General features: G+C 37.2%; 1 long non-coding RNA gene across 1 annotated transcript; it reads left to right on the top strand.

The window, feature by feature from the left end:
- Positions 1-6,668: 6,668 nt before the first annotated feature.
- Positions 6,669-7,786, top strand: LOC147834958 (uncharacterized). The gene is made up of 2 exons (XR_015501687.1): positions 6,669-7,046; positions 7,156-7,786. It is a non-coding gene; the product is annotated as an uncharacterized LOC147834958 (long non-coding RNA).
- The last annotated feature ends 1,186 nt before the right edge of the window (positions 7,787-8,972 follow it).

Below are 8,972 nucleotides of genomic sequence, written 5' to 3'. Positions count from 1 at the left end.
TTTAATTTAATTTTATTTTATTTTATTTTATTTTATTTTATTATTGATTACTTAACTGCATATCAGGAGACCACGATTATCCATTTAAAGATGTGGCTGTTAACCCCCTCAACAAACCACAAACTGACCAAGAGTGCAGATACAATGATGCCCATTCTCACACTCGGTCCGTTTTACAGCGGGCGATTTGGCAGCTGAAATGTCGGTGGCGGAGGGGTGCTGCTATACCGCCCTAATAAAGTGTTCCTCTAATACAACTGTGTCTCCCACAGACACGGATACTACTCCAGACAGTAAAGTGCCAGCCGCAATTGAAGCAACTCTCTCCTCAAAGGGTGTTAGTTCAGCATCCCCTGTTCCCCCGCCTGTTCGCTCCACACTTTGACACACACGCACACTACAGACAATTTAGCCCACCCAATTCACCTGTACCACATGTCTTTGGACTGTGGGGGAAACCAGAGCACCCGGAGGAAACCCACGCGAAGGCAGGGAGAACATGCAAACTCCACACAGAAACACCAACTGAGCCGAGGTTCAAACCAGCGACCTTCTTGCTGTGAGGCGACAGCACTACCTACTGCGCCACTGCCTTGCCCTATTATTATCATTAATATTATTATTGTTATTATTACTATTAACATTTCAGTCCTGTATTTCTTGCCAACTTTAAAAAAAAAAAAACACTGAAAAAAAATGGTTTATTTGATTTACTGAATATTTACTGAAGTTTTAAGAACATTTTTTTCATACAAAAAAATCACTAAAATCAATGTGATTTTTAAGGTAAGTGGTTGCAAATAATTTAAATGGGCTGAATTTAAACAAACGAATGAAATGTAGCATTATTCAACTTAATTTGTATAAGTTCAGCCCATTTAACAAGTTTGAAACCACTTACCTTAAAGAGAATTTAGTAAATCCAATGAATCTTTTGCATTTCAGTGTTGCAAAACCTCAGTAGGCGGTATTTTAATACATCAGAGTTGCATTGTAATTATGAAAGTCCTCTTTTGCTGATGAGTTGCGTGTGTTTTATTTACGCTCATTAGATGATGAAAATCCCTCACTCTTTCAGCCGGATCCACAAAGCAGCTTTGAAAGCGAACCGCAGTTTAGCATGAGTGTCAAACACATTAATGACGATTTGGAAAACATGCGTGAGTAATCAGAGATCATGAATGAAGTGCTCCGGATAATGGAATTACAGGCGTATGGGGGCAGGGAACAAAGATCAGACTGAGAGAAGGGTGTTTCCCTTGCACTCGCCACAACTCAACACAGTAAACAATTAGATAAAATAAATGTTATTGCAGAACGCCAACGATAACATCTGCCGTGTTGGTGAAATACCAAAGTACACACTGATGATGATGATGATGACCCACAAATCACAGCGTTTGCATGCATAGCTGCAGAACACTTGTGAACACAACAATACTCATTTTTATGAATCACGCCGACCTTTATCCCACATTTAATTAGATGTGTTTGTAAACCTGGCGCTGTTTTTATTTCTGCTTCAGCTGATGTGGCATCCAGATATTGAAACGGGCTTGCTCTTTTGCTAACTGCATATAACAAAGATCTAATATCATTTAAACGTGCATCATTGTTGACAGCAGATGAAACTATTCATTCTCTGTACATTTTTTAAAAACTCTAATATGTAAATAAAATCAGCCTGTGTTTGTTTGGGTTACACTTCACTTCAAGATGGTGTTCATAAGACTTTCATAAATCCATTGTAATCATGACATGACATCAATATGAAAGAGAATTGTTTTGAATGATCATGACCGCGGCGGTCATTAAGTGTCATCATTGGCTCAGATATGTCATTTTAAATGCAAAGGTGACACTGGAAACTTGACAAATGAATGCATAATAACAGTTAATGAATAATGTGTTTGTCATGACTACTTGACATTACTAAGATGACATAACTTGTCATAAATCTGTCATAAACATGATGGTCATGAGAATATTATAATTGTGTCATGCATTTTATAACAATGTCATTAATTTTTTTCTTGACCTCAACTACTTAGGTACGAATTGAATTTGTCATTAAAATGCCATTACGTCAATAAATATTAATATATTAATGATGCTGCTATAGAATGTTGACATGTTGAGTGATGTTTTAATTCAGTATGTGTATGTGTGTGTGTGTGTGTGTATATATGTGTATATATGTGTGTGTATATATATATATATATATATATATATATATATATATATATATATATATATATATATATATATATATATATATATATATATATATATATATATATATATATATATATATATATATATATATATATGTGTGTGTATATATATATGTGTGTATATATATATATATATATATATGTGTGTATGTACGTGTATGTATGTATGTATGTGTATATATATATATATATATATATATATATATATATATATATATATATATATATGTGTGTGTGTGTGTGTGTGTGTATGTATGTGTATACATATATATATGTGTGTGTGTGTGTGTATGTGTATATATATACATACATGTATGTGTATATGTGTGTGTATGTATGTATGTATGTATGTATATGACTTGGGGTTGTATATTATTTTATTCTTATATGCTACTATGCTGGAAATTTCTGAGCAAAAGTTGAAAATTAAATCACAAATTCTGTAAGTACGAGCAGTATTGATAAAGCAGATTTTGCATGAGCTGTATATGATGCTGTTAAACAATCTAGGACGGGTTACTATTGGACAAAGTGGTTCTGACCTTCGCTTGCTAAAGTGAAGCGTTGCATTAGCGTGCAAGTGAGCACATACCTCAGGTAAACGCATATTGCTTTCTAGATAAATGAGGGATTCTATTATTGTGGGTACTTTAAGCATTTCAAAAAGCTAGGGAAAACTCTTCCCATACCTAAACAACAATTATTTTCCCCATTATCTTATTGAAAGCATAGTCAATTTGACTAATTCAGTCTCCTTTTTTGTTGTACACTGTACAAATGCTGAGTTCCACACATTCGATTTGTGTCAGGAGAACATGGAGGAATTAAGTTAGTAGTTCTTTATTATTAGTTTTTTACAAATTTAAGTGGATTGAACATAAACATTCAACTTATCCAGCACATGTTTTACACAGCGGATCCCCTTCCAGCTGCAACCCATCTATGGGAAACATATACACACTCATTCACACACACACAAACACTATATGGACAATTTAGCCTACCCAATTCACCTGTACCGCATGTGTTCGGACTGTGGGGGAAACCCGAGCACTCCGAGAAAACCCACGCCAACATGGGGAGAACATGCAAACTCCACACAGAAAAGCCAACTGACCCAGCCGAGGCTCGAACTAGTGACCTTCTTGATCTGAGGCGACAACACTACCTACTGGGCCACTGCGTTGCCAACATAAGTTGTCCCCCTAAAAACAGTCAAGAATTGTGTTGTTTTAGCTGATTTTTAATAAGTAGTTTGAACAAACAAAAACTGATTTTTTTAACAGTATTTTTTGTTATGGACAAATTAGGTCATGAGTGGAAATAACTATAATCATAGCAAGAAAAATGCTTGTTTGTTAGATGAACAGTCCTTATATACACTACATTTTTTATTATTATTTTTTGCTGCTTGTTTAAACTACTTATTTAAAATGAGCTGAAACAACACAATTCTTGAGTTTTTGGGGGGGACAACTTAATTGTGTTATGTTCAATCAAATTAAATTTTTAAAAACATGTCGGGACAACATGAAGGAAATGTGTGGAACTTTTACAGTGCATTTCAACACCTGAAACCAAGATGAAATTTCACCTTTGGACACAAACACACACACACACACAGCTCTCTTAATCGCACACATACATACACAGTCAGGGGCGTTGCTACACTCTATTTACTGGGGCATGTGCCCGAGTAAAAATCTCCAGTGCCCCAGAAAATGCTTTGAGAGACGATTTACTTTATATGCAAGTGAATGTATTAAAAGTAGTAATCCCCGAGGAAAGACGTTATTCTCTATGTGCAACTGAACCAACGCTAATTAAAGCAATCAAAAAGCAAACTGAGCATGCGTGTGTAACCCCGCCAGTCCTACGCCAACCAACCCTTTTCGAGCTGGTATCGAACCGGCAACCTTGCGCACGGGAGTCGGTGGCTCTAACAAGGAGGCTAAAGACCATGGCCTCTGGTGTCTGTCGCTACAGCACCTTTAGAGGTCAGAGGAGTGAGGTTTACCTGCACAGCACTTACTAGCTGGCCTCCGTTACACTCACCCCCCTAAACCTCACTCCCATCCGGGTCACGGCACCAATGTAAACCCGCCGGTCCTACACCACCCAACTCGCTTTGAGCTGGTATCGAGCCAGTGACCTTCAACATGGGAGTAGGTTGCTCTAACAAGGAGGCTAAAGGCCATGGCTTTTAGCGTCTGTTGCTTAGAGCACCTTTAGAGGTCAGAGGAGTGAGGTTTACCTGCACAGCTCTTACTAGCTGGCCTCCGTTACACGCGCAAAAAAAACCCCACCCCTGATACAATCTTTCATGCGAAGGCGTTGCGCGCAGTGAGTGTTGCAAGTCGAGCAACGCCCCTGTCAGTGTCAGTTCTGTTGCCTACTGTCAACACTGTTACGCTAAATAAGTAAAAGCAACAAAACTGACAATTTTACTACTTTTTTTTTTTTTTATATGAAAAGTCCACTAGCATAAATATCAAGGAAACATGGCACCAATGAAATCAGGATTACCCAGCGGGTCATCAGTGAAATATTCTGCTTTCATTGTAAAATTGTGGCAACAGTGTTGACTGTTTACAAAAGTACTCAACATGTAAGACCTTTTTACACTAAATATTTTCTCAGAGCGCACACACACACACACATACGCACACACACACACACACCTTCCAGTGCTTCACATCTTATCAGCAAGGAAAAAGTGACATCCTTATCTGTGTTTTACACAGCTGTGGGAGGTAATTACACTTTTTTTAACAGGTAAAATATTGTATGGTAACAGAATTAACCCAAGATTTATTACACATTTTTGTTAGATAAACGTTATTTTATTTTTTTTGTAATTCAGTTTTTTTATTTCCGAAAGTGAGAATATACAATTTTTACAATCAGATAACAAAATACTTTTAACAGATATAACCCCATATATATTCCTCCCCCACCCCCCACCCCATTATACGCACATCAGGAAACACAGAATAACTATAGTTTAGACCAAGCTGTTAGATAATTTCCATTAAGTTGTCATCCGTAGCATCAGATGAGGGTTAAGTGTCCAAGATTTCTTTGACGTTGCATATGTAGATTTTCCATGCCGTAAGAATGTCCACTTTGGCATTGTTGAGCCGTGCTGATGACAGTTCCAGATACAGTATTTCCCATAATGAATGTAACCAGTGCTTAGCTGAGAGATCATGAGGAGGTTTCCATCTTTGTACCAACATTTTCTTTGTAGCAGTTGAAGCAGCTAACCAAAATTTACGGACCTTTGCATTTAAGGGAAATTGAGAGTTATCATGATAAACGTTATTTTTAAACAATTTTGTATTGTATAGTTATTAGTAAACGCAACCACTTAGAGCTTTTATGAATACAAAAAGAAAATATTGATAAAAGAAAAGTAAAATCAAATAACCTAATTACACGATGCATGATGGAAACAATACACTGATTAACTCTGACATCAAGAACATCAAGAAATCAATATTTTTGACAGTATAAGACACTTATGGTTTATGACACAGATGGCATCTGTGATTTTTGAAAATAAGTGACACATTTTTATAAATAATTATTCATTTCAAAGTCTAGAAGAGATACAGCTGTGGATACTCGCATCAATATAGTATAATTACTGTCCTTACATTACTGTTATGGTTTGATTAGGGCCAGACACTAATAAAATACAATTAATGGATAATTAAATATATAATTGTAAATAGCTTTCATTAACTTCAAGCCGAAGCTTTATTCCTTATAGCAAGAACTGATCTAGAGTCCTTGTAACCTGCCTAACAGGCCATGACACCATCAGGCAACGGCTGCTCTGCCGTGCATCTGTGTGAAGTCTAGTAGGGATGCAAATGTAGATACTCCCATTAATATAGCACTGTTTTTGTGATTCTGTACAACAATAATTAATATTTTTACATTACTGTGAGGGTTAGAGCAGGGCTATGTGTCAATAAAATACAATATAATGGGTAATTGAATACATTATATGAATAATACTCGTTATACTAACTGTTTTTATATTACTGTGATGGTTGGAGTAGGGCTAGATGTTAATAAAATACAATTTAATGGGTAATTTAATAAATAATACTCAGTATACTTACTGTTTTTACATTACTGTGATTGTTGGGTTTAAGGTCAAGGTAGGGCTTAGATGTTAATAAAATGCAATTGATAAATAATTTAATAAATGGTATAAATAATTCTCATTAACTTCCGGCTGCAGCTGTATCCCTTCTAGCAACAACCATGCATCTGCTTAGGGTGTGTTGCTGCTAATAAAGCCAGATAACACCTGTATAAAGTTAAAGAGCATAGATATGTTGGACTTTCGTCACTATTCAGGGCTGTGTGTGTGGAATTAATAGCGCTCTGACTTTCTATTTTTACCGCGCGAGTCCAAAAGGCGGCAATGAAACGTCTGTCAGGTGATGATGAAAGAGAAACTGGATTCTGCTGAAAGTGACTCAATGGCGTTTCTCGGAGGAAAGCGTTTATAGAGTTTGGCTCAGCGTTTGATCAGATGTTTTCCTGGGTAAAAATAGCCTGGAATGAGTCAATAGTCGACCCAGAGTAAAGAGTATATTGAGCTGTAAACTGAACGCGGAGCGGCTCGGATCATTTGGTGCGAAATGTTTGAGATTTCTGACTATTGATTGCAGACTTTGGCATCTGACGAGGATCGAGAAGAATCTGCATCTGAGAAGAGCTGTGTTTCGTCTGCATTTCATCGTACTGTTGATTTATTAATGAGATCTTGTTTGTGATTTACCTTCCTTCGAGGTAGTTTTGACTTTTGAAGATTTAGCTCTTCTTTTTTTGATTTAGATACCTGAAAGGCTGATTCATCTGATTACAGTACATGTTTCCACTGTGTGATGATCTATCCTAGATACCTCCAAGCCCAGAGAAGTCGACGGCGCTTCTGGACACTGTTAACATAGGGCTTCCTTTTGGCCCAGCACGGTTTTAACTGGCATTTGTGGATGTAACTACGTATCCTAGTACTTGACAAAGGTTTACCAAAGTAGTTCTGAGCCCATGTGGTGATCTGGCTGGTAGATGGATGAGGATTCTCGATGCAGCGCCACCTGAAGGATCGGAGATCACGGTTGATCAGCTCAGGCTTGCGCTCTTGTGCTTTGATTCCTCCAGATTCCTTGAATCTTTTAATGATGCTATGCACTGGTGAAGTTGAAATCTTTCTTTCAGAAGCGGTAGAACGCTTACTATCTCCATTCAGTTTCGCTGTCACTACATTAGCGATATCATTGTGGTTTCGTTGTTGTACAGTCGTTGTTTTATTTTTGGCGTGAATGCAGAATCCATCCCTGTTTACATTTTTGTTTTCAATTCACTTTTCATTCCTGAATTTTCTTTCCTTTTAAAATCATTTTCATTTCTTTTTTTCTTTCCTTTTACTTTGAATTTTGAAAACTCCTCAGGAATTCCTGAAATGTTCGAAATGAATAGACTTAAGTAAGTGACAGTGTAAAGAGCAATGAAATAAATGTGCAACAGTTGCATTTTATTAATGTAATAATAGGTGTGTGTGTGTGTGTGTGTGTGTGTGTGTGTGTGTGTGTGTGTGTGTGTGTGTGTGTGTATCGTCGGCTCTCGTGAAGATCTTCTGCTAATTGATGCAGTGGATCAGAGCTGAATGCTGACTGGAGTCCTGATGTCCAGAGATCTGCATGACGGATCTGGGAATGATGCTGGGAATTCCTGGCAGTTTGATTCCGTGTGTGTGTGTGTGTGTGTGTGTGTGTTTACTGGTCTGCATAAAGCCCTGAGCAGTGGCAGCGTCTCTCTGCGGTGTGTTTGCAACTCTTTCTGACTCCGCAGACATGAACTCATCACATGCCTGCGCTTTGTTGTGGAACCTGTGAGCTTTAATGCTGCAGCAGCTGCTGGTGCTGATGTTCCCACAGGAGGAGCTCACATTCACATTCTCACATTCACATTCCCCATCACTGCACCAAACACAGAGAAGCATGCACGATCCTTCACTATTTAAATTATTTTGCAGATTTTTTTAAAAATGTCTTTTTATATATATTTTCTTATTTCTTTTATTTATATATATATATATATATCTTCTTCTTTGGCCTTAGTCCCGTATGGTTGTGGGGTTGACTCTTTGGAACAAGTCCTCCATTTAGACTTGTCCATATGATAATAACTTTTTAGACATTCTGGCCGACCTGTCGTCATACACTACAGACAATTTAGCCTACCCAATTCACCTGTAGCATGTGTTTGGACTGTGGGGGAAACCGGAGCACCTGGAGGAAACCCACGCGAATGCAGGGAGAACATGCAAACTCCACACAGAAACGCCAACTGATCCGAGGTTCGACCAGCGACCCAGCGACCTTCTAGCTTTGAGGCGACAGCACTACCTACTGCGCCACTGCTTCGCAAAACTACATACATACGTACATACATAAACACACACACACACACACACACACACACACACACACACACATATATATATATATATATATATATATATATATATATATATATATATATATATATATATATATATATATATATATATATATATATATATATATATATATATATATATATATATATATATATGTGTATATATATATATATATATATATGGCATAACCATAGCAAAACATATGCATTTTAAAAGTAAAACGTATTAGTGTAAACTGGTCCTCACACAGGTGA

This window comes from Danio rerio, chromosome 10, assembly GCF_052040795.2.
Source record: "Danio rerio strain M-AB ecotype USA chromosome 10, GRCz13ab, whole genome shotgun sequence".
NCBI lineage: Eukaryota > Metazoa > Chordata > Actinopteri > Cypriniformes > Danionidae > Danio > Danio rerio.
This window is presented reverse-complemented; position numbering and strand designations above follow the sequence as displayed.